The sequence below is a fragment of the Rattus norvegicus genome, chromosome 6 (genome assembly GCF_036323735.1).
Source record: "Rattus norvegicus strain BN/NHsdMcwi chromosome 6, GRCr8, whole genome shotgun sequence".
NCBI classification, from domain to species: Eukaryota; Metazoa; Chordata; class Mammalia; order Rodentia; family Muridae; genus Rattus; species Rattus norvegicus.
This window is the reverse complement of record NC_086024.1, coordinates 91,347,526-91,360,659: the sequence shown is the minus strand read 5'-3', so window position 1 is coordinate 91,360,659 and position 13,134 is coordinate 91,347,526.

Sequence of the window (13,134 nt, the reverse complement as noted above, 5' to 3'; positions counted from 1 at the left end):
TATCTGCATCTGATTCTTTCAGCTGCTTGTTGGTTCTTTTGGAGGGCAGTCATGATGGGTCCGTTTTTGTGAACACCCCATAGCTTCAGTAATGGTGTCAGGTCTTGGGGCCTCCCCTTGAGCTAGAACCCACTTTGGACCTGTCGCTGGACCTTCTTTTCTACAGGCTTTTCTCCATTTCCATCCTTGCATATCTTTCATACAGGAAGAATTGTGGGTCTGAGTTTTGGTTGTGGGATAGCAACCTCATCCCTCACTTGAGGCCTGTCTTTCTGCTAGAAGTGGATTCAATAAGCTCCCTCTCCCCATTGTAGGGCCTTCCATCTAGTGTTGCCTCCCCTTTTAGATCTGAGAGTCTCTCACTCCCCAGGTCTCTGATACGTTCTATAGGGTGTTCCCAACCTCCTTCCTCCCGAGGTCACTTGTTTCCATTCTTTCTTCTGGCCCTCAGAACTTCAATCCCTCCCTACCCCCATACCAGATCATGTTTCCCTCTCCCGCAACCACATCCCTTTTCCCTTCCCAACCCTTTGTGCTTGCTTTCTTCTCCCTCCCAAGTAGAACGAAGACATCCTCACTTGGGCCCTTCAGTTTTTATTCCGTTTGTGGACTGTATCTTGGGTATTCTGTACTTTATGGTTTTTTGGGTTTTTCTTTTTTTTTGTTTTTGTTTGTTTGTTTGTTTGTTTGGCTAATGTCCAATTTTTAGTGAAAACATACTGTGCACTACCTTGTCTGTGTTACATCACTCAGGATGAGATTTTCTAGTTCTGTCCATTTGCCTGCAGAACTCAGGATGTCCTCCTTCTAAATAGCTGAGTAGTATTCCATTGTGTGAATGAACCACATTTCCTGTATCCATTCTTCTGTCGTGGGACATCTGGATTGTTTCCAGCTTCTGGCTATCACAAATAATCTGCATTAAAAAGGTTCACTTTAAAATGAGTAGATGTATTTCAAAATGATAATTTCTTTTTGTTTAATGTTATACACAAAATGATTAAAATAATCTTTATGCTAACATAGTGGGTTACTTTTCAGGAGAATTTGGGGATATGATTCCTGAAAATTTATGCTCTTAATATTTTTTTTGTTTAGACAAATAGAACACGTTTGAGTCAATCAATTTGGTTAAGATGTATGTAATTTGGTTGCTTGAAAAGTCAGGAAAATAAATGATCAGAAAAATAAAAGTCATAAAAATATACATTATCTGCAGAATAAAACAGGAGAAGTTGTTTCTTTCCTGAAATCTTTAGACAGCTATAAAATTGAAGCTAAGAGAGCAGTATGAGTAATTTCCAATAAATTAATATAATGTTAATATGTCTTAGGTGTATTTTATTTTATTTTTGTTACATTTAAATGATGTGCATTGATGTAATATTTATTTGTTGTCTCTTTTATTATACAATTAGATGATATTACTTGAATAGGGAGACAGTGTACATATTTTCTCCACATTATTGATTGAGAAAAGCCACCGAGATTTTCCTACAAATATGTCTTTCAAAATGATGATTGACCAGAACATTTTAAAGGAACTTCCTGTCTACATATTTTCCTTTACAAACATTATTGATTTAGGACCTTGAGAGAGAACTCAGTCAGTGAAGAATGTGCCTTGCAAACCCAAGCATGAGTTTGATTTCCATAAATCACAAGTTAGAGTCCAAGAACTCACAAAAAAATAAATAAAAAAAGACTTAGAGTAGTACCAAGATTTGTAATCTCAGGCTTATGAAGGTGGAAACACAGAGTTCCCTTACAGCAATGGTTCTGAATCTATGGATTGTGACCCAAAGGGATCACATGTCATAGTCAAATAAATATTTAAATTATAATTCAGAACAGTAGGAAAATTATAGTTCTGGACTAGCAATGAAATAATTTTATGGCTGTGAGGTCCCACAACTTGAGGAAGTGTATTAAACAGTGACAGCATTAGGAAGGTTGAGAACCACTGTCCTAGAGGCTCACTCTTCAGACAGATCATCCTACGTGCCAATTTCCAGGCCAGAGAACTGTGAATAAAATCACCTTGCTTTTCCCCTTAAGCTTCTTGGATCAGGGAATTTTATCACACCAAAATTTAATTCAAACAGATAGGGTATGGGTGATCAGAAAGTCTATTTTCACGCTTTACACTATTAAATACCTATGAAGCCCAAGTTTATATAGTCAAAGCTTGATTTTTCATCCTGCATTATCATTGATTTTAAGTTCATTAATTATAGACTTCGGCCTTTGGCTTGGTTCTGCTTGAAAGTGTTTCTTTTTCCCCAATAAAGTACTTTAGAAAAAGTAAGTTGTCTGTGAAACATGGTGGAGTTAAGGTGGGACTTTGCCTTTAGACAATCATATACAACATGGTATTATACATAAATGTTTGAAATGATGGGATTGTGTTATTTACTTAAAATACATATGAATTAGAAGCTAAAATAATGTTTACTTATGTTAACATCAGAATTATCTGAAGGAAATTTTATGAAATTGGCAATATTCCGTTGTTTTATCTGCATTCTGATAACTGTTCAGTTTTGAGAAATTTATTTGCATTGATCTGTGTATATTAAACTTCATGAAGATTTTACAAAGGTAGAATGTGAAACTTAATGATAACAAATTTCAACATTTGTTGAAATTGTTTAACAGACCATGTGGGGTTTCTTATCCTTAGAGGATTGATGTTTGTACTTAATGATATAAACTTTTCATTTCATTGCCTTCATTTTATCCCAAAGATATTTAATATCCTGTGGTTTTATTTTTATTCAGATCTAAAAATTTCATGTTTACTTTCAGATAGTTTCCCTGGCCCAATCATTATTCGAGTATTGTTTACTTTCCATGAGTTTGTGTACAGTAGGCAATTTATATTTTGTTGTCATCAAGTCTTCTTACATTAGCGTTAGAGAACATAGCATGTTATTTCAATTTTACTTCATGTTTACGTCTTGCTTTGTGCCTTACTATTTGACAAATTTTGGAGAAAGTTCCATCATGTACTGAAAAGAATATGTATTTTTTTAATGTTTGGGTGGAAATGTCCATAGATATGTGTTAGGTCCATTTGATTTATGCCCTCATTTAATTCCATAGTTCCATTGTGGATTCCTTTTCTAGATGTCCTGTCTACAGAGAGAGTGAGGCATTGAAGTCACTCTCTCTATATTAGTGTGAATCTAAGGTTTGTATTGAAAAGGGTTTATCATGTGAAGCTAGAGGCCTTTGTGTTTGATGCATATATGTTTAGTATTGCAAAATTCTTTGGTGGATTTTTCTTTTAAATAATATGATGTACCTTTCCTATTTATTCTGACAAGTTTTGGGTTGAAGTCTTCTTATCAAATATTAAAACTATGATATCAGGGAGCTAAGAAGAGCCTGAGCTAATGAGTATTATTTGGATGGGTCTACCATGTTAGGGTCTCCAAGGTGTTAACCTCAGAGAAATGATGAAGACAAGCCAGAATGAAGCTCAGTAGGATAACAAAGTTTTCCTCAGGAATGAAGTCTGAGTCTTCATGTAGAATTGATCATGTATAGAGACTAGCAGCTGCTGACTCCTCCTCCTCCTGGAAGTATACAGCCAAAGATAATTACCTTCAGAGAACTCTTACAACTCTTGCCTCTGTGACATAACTGATTCATGCAGGCCGGCACACACACACACACACACACACACACACACACACACACACACACACACACAAGTTCCAGGTAACAGAACCTAACATGATAATCCCCCTTTTACCTCCATTCCCTCACTGCTTCTAGTACAGGTTTTAGAACACAGGTCACGTGAATAGCATAAATCTGCTTGTTTCTTAGTTCCATTTGCTTTGATCCACCTTTCCATTCTTTTACAAAAAAAAGAGAATGATATCTATTGTTGATTAGGTGTGTTTCTCAGAGTCAGCCAAAAAAATGTATTGTTTTTAAATTGAGGAATTGAGACTAGTAATATTTGGAGGAACTTTTAAAAAGGTTTATATTAATTTCTGTCATCATATTGAAGTGGTGAATTTTTATGACATTGTTTTTGATTACTTGCTTCAATATTATTTGTGTGTTTTCTGTGACCTTTTGAGTATGTTTATTCTTCATTCTTCTATTAAATATTCCTTCTAGCATTTTGTGTGTGTGGGGTTGGGTGAGGGGTGGGGGTGTTACCATGGATCAAACCTAAGACTTTATGCAAATTAGGTGGATATTCTACAACAAAATATTCCTTGTTTTGTTTATTTTTCTTTCTTGTCGAACAATTAATAAGTGAAATAGAAGACTGGTCAATACATCAGAAGTACTAATTCTGTATGCTTTGAGAATTCTAACCACAAGATTGAAATAAAATAAAAATCCATTTTCAAAGCTGGCAACATGTCAAGTCCATTCAAGTTTCTTTTCTCTTGTTGTAGTGGGAGATATTTTATTCCTTCTCTTTTGGATATTTCAGAAGCAATGAGAAGAGTGAGACAGAATTTTTCAAATATCTGTAGAAGACAAAGCCAGGCAAATTATTTAAGACTACCTGGTCACAACATGAGAAATATAGCCTCCAGCTCTGTGCTCCTAACAGCTCTGGGAGGAGGAAGAATAACTTACTCTGAAAGATCTAGAAACTTAAGTGTGCTAAGCCCCATTCTCATAGCCTCATCTTGAGAAACCACTAATGAAGCCTTCTGCACATAGATGTATTTCAGAGAGGACAATACCAAAAATCAAGTACAAAAATAATACTTAAACTTAGGCCAGAATTAAAAAAATATTGACACATTTAAAACTCAAGGAGAAATAGTTGGGAAGTTTGGCTATAGAAAAGAAAGGAAGAGAAGAATGAATGGTGCGAGAGGGGAGGAACAGAATGGCTGAGGGAGGGAAGGGGGAGGGAGAGAAGATGGAAGAAGAGAAGGGAGGGAAGGAGAGAGGGAGGTAGGGAAGGATGGAGAAAGGGAAGGCAAGAGGGAGAAGAGGGAGGGAAGGATAGAGGGGGGAATGAGTAAAGGAGGGAAAGATGGAGGGAGGCAAAGAGGGAGGAGGGAAGGAAGGAGGAAAGGATGGAGGGAGGGAAGGAGGGCAGAATAGAAGGAAGGAAGGAAGGAAGGAAGGAAGGAAGGAAGGAAGGAAGGGAAACGAACAAAATAATATTTTCTGACTTTAGTCCTGAACTAAACTAAAGAATCTTTTTTTTTTCAAAAGAGAGATAAGGAAAATGCATAACACGTGCCCTGTTTCTGAGTTTGCAGTAACCAAATATTAAGTGGCCACCAAACTTCACTTTTAAAGAAAAGTTTACAGAGGCTATATACTTTCTAGAAAATGTGTAACTGGGATGGAAAAGGTATAAGAACGCTGCATGCTATAAATTACCATTTCGCTTAAATTAATTTAAAGTCAAGAAAATCAATTTTATTCAAATACTGGAATATGTTCCATGCAGCACTGCACGGCTTGCACAGATGCTGAAACCACAATAGTTCACTTGAGCCATGATACTCGTCAGGAAATTTTCACACTTTACAAGCAAAGGAAGACAGAACCTAAGACATCACTTTAGTCAGTTAATGAAGACCCAACCCTCATAGACACAAACTATCTTTTAGTTGAAAAATAGTATTTTTCTAATACAATTTTTGCAACACACGGGTAAGGAACTAGAGTATAATGAGCACATCTCAGACAATAATTTTTTTGCAAGATGAAAAAGAAAATTAGTTACTTATTAAATGAGGTTTATGACATCTTGCATGTCATAGAAGAATGTAAAAAGGAAATAAAATGAAGTTATGAACATAATCGATGAATTACCAAAGCCTTCAAGAAAAATTACAAATCACTATCAGTAACACACTGGAAATATTCACTTGAATCTGGAGTGGATTAAATGAAAACACGAAGGAACAGTAAGTAGACTGCTAGAGTGGATGAAAACTCAGGCTGGACTGAGTGCTACTTCTCATCATGAATGAATGAATGACCAAGTCAATTGCTGGAGCAGACGTCACTTGTATGCATTAATTCAAGGTGTATTATACCAATTTACATTGATTCTATACAGTTAAATTACATAAAACTTTTATATCTAACATGAAAAGATACTTTCTATGATCTTAAAATATTTACATGGTAAAATTCTTCCAAAAGACTGCATAGAAAATTTCAATAAAATTATAAAAACCACAGAGAGGTAAACATACATTAATCCAGTACAGTGTATTTGGTGCACCAGATAGATAATGTTGAAAAAAATTAAAAGCTTTTCCATGAAAATGTTAGTTAATAAAAATTTCAAAACAATCATTTTCGTATTATGTAAAAGAACTATAAAGTATTTCAAAACACAGTAAAACAGCAAATTCCACTCTCAGGCCATCATCTGTCTGATGTAATAATTTCTTCAGTAAATAAGTGAAGATAGAAATAAATCAATTACTCAACCAGAACAGGTTTGACTGAAGTGGCACACATATTTTGAGTAAACAGAAGGAAGAATCACAGAATGAAAGCAAAATAAAAAAATTAATTAGAAAATAAAGAAGAGTCATTCGCAAGCTCATTTGAAAACATAGACATTATTTCTTTGGGATCTCATGCTCTCCTGCAGCAAGTAACAAGTCTCACAGTTGTGGAAAGTCCTGTGCTGCAGAAACCATCTGATCTGCTCAGAGTATGAAAGGAAGATCTATAAGGACTAATAAAAACCACCCCAAAGAAAAGATGTTGGTGACAGGCTGCAGCCAGAATCCTCTGCCAGTATAACATATTGTCCCATATGACTCCAGTCTGAGTGGCTTACAGCAATGTCTGCATTGTTGTACTTATAGCTGGAATTGCTTTCTCTCTGGAGTTGCTGGAAGTTCTTTATGTCCTTGACTTGAAGACTCATCTCTTCTGTCCCCCCCTCCGTTGAGTGGTTTTATTCTCTATGTCTATTCACTTTTCATCTTTGAGTTCCCTTGCCTTTTCCTTGCTGATCACTGAACTAGAGCCTCACACATCCTAGGCAACATCTGCTTCGACTTACCTACATATCTACTCCTCTGTCTTCTCTTCACATGAAGGCATCTGCCGTTCTAGAATAAAGCCCCACTACCCCAGTATAATTTCATCATAACTAACCTTTATCTGCAACAGGTTTATTTCCAAATAAGATCAAGCATGAGATTCCCTGAAGGACCTTATGGGGGACACCCCTCTTGCCCCCTCACATCTTTTCTTCACTTTGTTCTCCTGCCTTCATTCTTTTTAAGCCACATATGGTGACATGTTTGTGTAGTCTTATTTTCTTGGCTCCCAATTCCTTCCCTGGAAGTCTTCCACCTCCCTGAAGGTACCAATTTTCACTGATTTCCTTGGACTGTACTCTCTGTTAAGCCTTAAACTCCTTTGAATCTGCTCCTGGATTTCTAAGATAATGCCTTTAGTTCTTAGTCTGCCTTAAATAGCTTGTCTCTGATATTAGTAGTATATTTATAGAGGATTGGGATACTAGCAATAGTTAACATTTTAAAAAATATTTTGCTTTTCATTCTACATGTGCCACATAATCAAGAGAGGAAAAACATATAGTGGGGCATACACTGGAATGAAAATATATATATATATATATATATATATATATATATATATATATATATGGAGAGAGAGAGAGAGAGACCAGAATCAAGCTTTCATTAATAAGCTGCACATTAGATGATTTAAACTATAGCAGCGTTTCTATAAACCAGAAAGTGGAGGAAGCAGAAGATTGAATTAGCATGCATTTTAATATCTTTACAAGGAAGTTAAGATCCTTTTGACCTGGTGGGAGTACTACAATGAGTGGGGCCAAGTAGGGGAGAAGAAGCATGTTAGATGTTGGAGGGAGCAGACACAGGAAGAGAGGCATGTTCTTTACACTTCACAAATTGGATGTGCAGAAAGTTTCTTTGAATCTTGCTTTATCTCTGATATGAATGCTTCCAAAGCTGCAAACGAGATGCCCTTTAGTGGCTGGAGGGCTGGGGAAGCCTGACACTGAAAGGGGGGAACATTGGATTATTCTGATTCAGTGGCTGTAGTGAACCTGGGAGACTCGGATGCATTAGGGTAAGTGCCAGAGTTGAAGTAGAGACAGTCGGTGCTATAGGGCACATGGAGACAATTTCCCCCAGTACCACCCAACAAACCAACACTTAATAAGAACAAAAGGAGAAGTGTGCACAAGCAATCCAGAAACCTACATTGTGGTTCCTATTTACATTTTACAACCATTGGCTGAGAGAATAGTTTGTCAGCAGGCTGAATAATCTGGTGGAGAATGTGATATATAACATTTCTCTAGATATTATGCTGTAATGGCCAATCAAAACCATCCCCTGTTTAGGATCTAAATTTCCTTCCCTTTATTTTCTATTGCCTAGACATCTGCACACTATTTCAAATCTTATGGAAATTTTTTGTTAATCTCTATTTATGTCCAAACTTATTCACCAGAAACTGTATGTTTATTTATGTTTTCAACAACATTTCTGATGTAACTTGGATACTGGTCTTTAATCTGCCTTTAACCTGGATTATTGTTGCCCCCAACATCATAGCTTCTTGTCATACTGACGCATTTTTTTGTCAAGCAAGTAAGCCAAGCGCAGTGACACACGGGAATGTCTCTCTATTAATATTTAAGCTGTGGAGTTCTCCCAGGGTACAACAGGAAATGGAACACTTGAAAAAATAATCTTGAAGCAGAACTATGCTCTCAATTTTTCAAGTCTTCGGGAGCTATTAAGCTATTCCTAAGTACTGAACTTCCAAAACCTTTCAGATAAAGTACAAGAAAATCTGCAGGATTCGATGCGAATGGACAGAAGTGGGGCAGATGAACTCTGACTAAAGCAAGTCATGTAATACTTCACCATATTCATGCAACTGGAGATTGTAAGATGTCAGCTTATGCAAGACAGAAATCACATGTCATTAATCTCACACGTGAAAGGTCCGATATAATGGATATTATCAGAACAATATTGCAATTAATTCCTTGAGTGCCCCTTGTCCGATTCTGAGTACGGCATCTAATTTTCCTCCTGCTTTATGTGGTAAGGATCTTAAGGTCATGCTATAGAGGTCAGGGCCAGGGTCTGCTGATGCCAGTGCTCAGATTTTCCCTAACGTAATTCATCCTCTTGCCCCCCACTGAATACTGCCTTTGCAGTCCATAAAATGGTATCAGAATAATAAGAGTTCAAAGGAGCCAGAATTCATCTAAGGCAGATTACTAAAACTACCAAAGCTATAATATGTATGGGTAGGCTTTTAATCAGGGGCTCAAGATTAAAATTGGTACAGAAATCTGGAGTGGGACCTAAAATCCTGGACATCTAGAACTGAGGACTAGAATGCTTTGCTTTCCTAATGTACGGTTTATAAGACAATAACACTCTGCCAAATGAGTGACGGCTCCCTAAATTATGTGACTGCTTTTAAGCTGAAAATGGACTGAGGAGAGCTTCAACATTCTTGATTTCCTCCAGCTAGCCACGACCCCCTAAGCAGCAGCCATGCTGAGTATGAGGCCCTAGCCCTACCCCCTGCATCCTCCCAGACCAACATGTGCATATCATCTTTGCCAGGCTCCTACCTTTCTTACCGGACTCTGGATTTGCTTTGTTCAGGGCTTCCTTTTGGGTGTTTTGTTTCTTTTTTTTTTTTTCTTTTCTCCATCTTTATTAAATTGGGTATTTCTTATTTACATTTCAATTGTTATTACCTTTCCGGGTTTCCAGGCAAACATCACTCTAAAGGCACCCCCTCCCCTTTGATATGGGTGTTCTCCTCCCCATCCTCCTCCCATTACCGCCCTCCCCCCAACAATCACATTCACTGGGGGGTTCAGTCTTGGCAGGACCAAGGGCTTCCCCTTCCACCCGTGCCCTTACTAGGCTATTCATTGCTATCTATGAGCTTGGAGCCCAGGGTCAGTCCATGTATAGTCTTTAGGTAGTGGCTTAGTCCCTGGAAGCTCTGGTTGCTTGGCATTGTTGTTCATATGGGGTCTCGAGCCCCTTCAAGCTCTTCCAGTCCTTTCTCTGATTCCTTCAACAGGGGTCCTGTTCTCAGTTCAGTGGTTCATTGCTGGCATTCGCCTCTGTATTTGCTGTATTCTGGCTGGGTCTCCCAGGAGAGATCTACATCCAGTTCCTGTCAGCCTGCACTTCTTTGCTTCATCCATCATATCTAGTTTGGTGGCTGTATAGGAATGGGCCGCATGTAGGGCAGGCTCTGAATGGGCATTGAGGCTGATTGCCTCCCTTTAGTCCTCTTCAGTCCATTTAAGGGGCATCCATCTTAATTTCTTATTTCTAGTTTTAACACTTACTCTTTTCATTCCCCCTTTTTTCCCCTTCACACTAAATCCTCATTCAAAGGCCATAATATTTCCTCAAACTAGTTATTATCTTACAACTAACACTGCTGGGGAGATGCCAATGCTCTAGAGTCACTACCTGCTCCCTGCCTTTTGGACACCTAGGACATCTCTAATACCATGTCATACTTCCTGTCTTTCCTAATTATCTGAAATCATGTTGTGAGTGATAACGCTTAGAGGTTTGTTTTGTTTTGTTTTGGGGGGAGGAAAGGGTTTATTCAGTTTACCCCTCCAGATCATAGTCCATCATTGAAGGAAACCAGTCAAGAACTAGCACAGTGGGAACCTGGAGATAGGAGCTGATCCAGAGCCCATGGAGAGGTGCTGCTCTCAAGCTTCCTCCTTCCCATGGCTGGCTCAGCCTGCTCTCTTATAAAACCCAGAAATACCATCCGAGGCCTGGCACCACCCACAGTGGGCTGGGCCCTCTTCCACTGATCACTCACTGAGAAATGCCTTACAGCTGGACCTCATGAAGGCATTTCTTCAACTGCAGTTTCTTTCTGATGACTCTAACGTCTGTCAAGTTGAAACACAAAACAAACCAGAATGCCTGCATGTGGGAGTCTGAGCCAGAAAGCTAGGAAATTTGAGTCCACCTTGGGTTACTTCATGAGTTCTAAGTCACTATGGAGCATATGATGAGCTGCTCAGAGCAACAGATTGTAAAAAGTGAAACAATCAAACAGCTATGGGCAGATAACTAGAACTAGACCGGTGAGTAGAGACTGGGATGTGCATAAGCATGTTAGTGAACCCAGCCCTGAAGGTTTAATGGGATGCTCGTGGCACTGTACAATTTATCTTCCACTCTTCACCCACACCTTTTTCGTTTCCCTACAGTGTACTCTGACTTCTTGCCAGTTAGGTGGATGGTTTTACAGCTTTCTGCTACTTTTATTTTATCTAAGAATGTCCACATGACCTCCTTTCTCCATTGGACAACCCCCTCCCCCAATAAAACTGATTGCTGGATAAAATGTCTCCTGTAGGAAAAAGAAACATGCATTAACTGTTAAAGACCTAGGAAAGAAATTTCAAGACATTGTCTTCAATCTAGTAGTCGTGAACAGGAGTTGTCCAATGGATGCGTAGAGTTTTAAGATTGGAATCTATTGCTAAATAGAAAGAAAGAAAGCCTGAGGAACAATGACTTTTGCTAAATTGTTTTATTGATAGAGATGATTTTGTATAGTGAGAAGGGTGGTTCCAATTTGGGAGATTTATCTACATTTATTATAATCTGGGGTAGTTTTTTAAATGATTTGCTTTTTGGTCAAGGATATTTGGATCTCAGTTGTATAACTGAGTTATAGAACAATGGAGCTTACCAAGATTTAAAATCAGAAGTGAACTTAGCTAAGACAGACGTTCAGACATGTAGCATATCAGGCTGGCTAATAGCCACACCAACGTGTGGTGTGGGTCAGGAATCTGTGAGCAAGAACTATAAAATGAATATAGGTAGCTATGGGCTTTGTCTTTGTGTAGGCTTTTGTGGAGAAAAATAATGATTTTCTCATCCCTTTTTCCTTTTATGAAATAGCTCTGGGAGTAGTGTGGATGAGAGTTTGTGTGCTATAACTAGCTTCCAGAGGAATAGGAAGTAGAATAAATATAGCATGGTATTTGTATTATGATAAGGGACTAGATTGGAAAATGAAGACAGACTTGTCATTGAAGCTCTGCGTTTTTCCCTTCTGAGCTCTATATACAAATTAGTATCTCAATTTTTCCCTATTTTTTTTTGAGACAGGGCTTTACTGTGTAGTTCATGTTGAAATTGAACTCATCACCCCCCTTCCTCGACTCTCTGAATACTGAATTTACAGGCATATATCATCAGATCTTTCCTATCTTATTTCTGTTCTACTAACTTGAATGGATCCTATGAATCCTTCAGTAACATGTCTGGCCCATTCTATTTTAGGTTAAAAACATAATCGAGAATAAAGATGGAATTAGTAAATATTAAATGAACATTTAATTAGGGAAACTGTAGTTAATAAAAGTGCAACAGGTGACTAAACTGATTCAAGCTGTCAGGGGATAGCATCCAAATTTTGGTGAGCTGTTATCTCAACTGATAGCGTCCACAATTTTACATGCAAAAAAGACAGAATGCTGTTGAATGGATCCTGCTAGCGATGCCATGAGATTTGCTTAAGTTGATAGATCCCCTATAACACACATTCAGTACATAAGTATAAAGAAAAATCCCAGTGATCTAAAGTGTGAATCACACTACTTCTGCAGTAAGTTTCCCTAATTGGGCTGATTCTGTAATAAGTTCTGTGATGTTGACCACAGTACCTTCTGTGTGCTGAGCCATCTCCTGCCTGTCTCTCAGGCTCAGCTCAGGTTCACCACCTGGAGGCCTGAAGTAGCCAGTGCTAAGGTATGACTACAAAATCATGCCTGTTTGGTTAGTGCAGCGTGAAGAACAGTAAGTTTCAAGAAGGAATTAATATGTTGGCTAAATAAGCTAGTTAGTTTATTTTGTAGGTTATCTATAAAATGTTTCATAAGAGAAGAAAAGCCTCTATGGAGAGTTTTTCTTTTTACTGTTGTGCAATGCAATATGTGGTTGCACGTAACATTGTCCCTATCCTGTTTTATAAGATTTTGTGCACATCACTTGCAGGCACAATACACATATTGGCCAGCACATGCTGGCCCCTAAAAGCTGAGTGAAGGCAAGAGTTACATATGTTGGTCCT